Below are 2047 nucleotides of genomic sequence, written 5' to 3' on the forward strand. Positions count from 1 at the left end.
GCTTTTTTGTTTTATGCCCTTGCCCCACCCTGCCCCGCCGCCAACTTTGCTTCCATTGGGCGTTGCTGCTTGTTGAGCCCAGCAGCTGTTCTCTCTAGATTCTACTGTCCAGTTAAAGAATTGTTGGCTCTTTCTGGGAATGAGTCCCAGCCTGTAAGAAATGGCTGAATGCTTTGCGGTGTCTGTTCACATTCAGGAGTGACTTTTAAATTAGATTTACAGTTACGTGTCTGTGAAAAACTCATAGTCCAAGTATTGCACAAAGGCTTGGCGATACATTGTGTGAAACTGTTTGTTTGAATTGGTAAGTTTTTTAAAAAAAATCTTTCTTAATTTGCCGCTTAAATTTCTATCTCTGAGATGATGGGGGACTTGATCAAAGGGTTTAAATCATTGCTATTAATTAGATTATCGACTTAACTTTGCCCTAGAAAAGTTGCTGTATTTATTATTGTTGGTTTTTGTTCAAATTATAATGTTGATGTGAAAGATCTGTTCTTCATCAAGTCTGGTTCGGAACAGTTGAGAAATTGAGGGACATTGCATGTTTTAATTTCACTGTGTTGTGAATCTGGTGACAGTGCCATTCATTTGTATTGGGTTGCTTACCCTTAATTGTAATGTCTTTCAGCCCAACTATTCACTATGAGAGTGAGTTCCACAGTCTCACCACACTCTGAGGTTTTTCATGAAATCCTTAGTACAAAATTGGAAGGGAAAATGTCGACGAGGGCAAAATATAGGGTCTGAACTGCAAAAGCCAGGAAGGCATTCGACAAAGTAAAACCATGACAATGTAGGGACAAAAAAGGAACTTTGACAGCAATGAAGAGGTCACACGTCAGATTTCAAGATAATGGTCATGACAAAAAGAAAAAGTACTCTGCCGATATTGGATATTGTAATTAAGCAAGTTTCGAGATGCTGAAGAGATGAAATAACCAAAACCACGAATGTAATTTGATGTCGGTAACCATAAAGCAAGTGTATATTATTGATTGATATAGGTCAATTGCGTGCAAGTAGGCATTCAGCACATCGAGTCAACATTGACTGACCGTCCCACCCAGACCCAGTTCGTTACCCTATCTCTGTCACCCTGCATCTCCCATGGTCAATCTACCCACACCTGCACATCCTTTAGACTGTGGGAGGAGGCCAGAGCACCAGAGGAAACCCACGCAGGCACAAGGGGAGAATGTGCAAACTCCACACAGACAGTCGGCCCGAGGGAGGAATGAAACCCAGATCACTGATGCCGTGAGGCAGCAGTGCTAACCACCGCGCCACCACATGCTGCTCTCTAAAGAAGTGAATTTCAAAGATTCGGGAACACTTGAGAGAAAAACAAAACTCTCCTATCTTAAATGAGAGGCTAGTCTCTGGCTAGAAATGAGTGACAATACATTTACCTTAAGTCCTCTCCAGATGTTATACAGCTCCATCAGATCATCTGTTTCTTCTAAACTCAAACTGATACAAGCCCCGCCTGACATCCCCTTGTCCCCGATTATAAGTTGAGTAAATCAGCGACCCTCGACCTCACTGGCATGACACAGGATGCCCTCAAGCCAAGTTGACCTTAATTGTCTAACCTCTTGACGCCCACGCCACCATGTGGTCAGCCGCAACTCAGCCCTGAACGAGAGCAGAGGAACTGAATAGACAGCAGTGAGGTGGACATTGCATTCCCAGAGAATATTGTTCAAGTGAGAATGTTGTTCAGCTCACATTCGGATCATTGCAGGGACCATGACTCCTGTCATTTAAATATCTTTGATCCCAATAACAGTCTAGTTTTATTGTACATTTTTTGTGTTTTATCTGTGTTTCACTACATGATTTTCTGTTGCTGTCATTCCCATTAGGATGTGTGAATTTAGTACCAGATAGTAGTCTCAGTTCTGAATTTCCCTTGAGGATTGGTGTAGAACATACTAAGTGTCAGTCATAATGGAAGAAGCTGTACTGTTTATTTAACCCTTTGCTGTCATTGTCCTGGAACTGTATGAACGGGGAAGTGTAGAGGCAGTTTTGCTCTGTATCT

This window comes from Chiloscyllium plagiosum, chromosome 44 (genome assembly GCF_004010195.1).
Source record: "Chiloscyllium plagiosum isolate BGI_BamShark_2017 chromosome 44, ASM401019v2, whole genome shotgun sequence".
NCBI lineage: Eukaryota > Metazoa > Chordata > Chondrichthyes > Orectolobiformes > Hemiscylliidae > Chiloscyllium > Chiloscyllium plagiosum.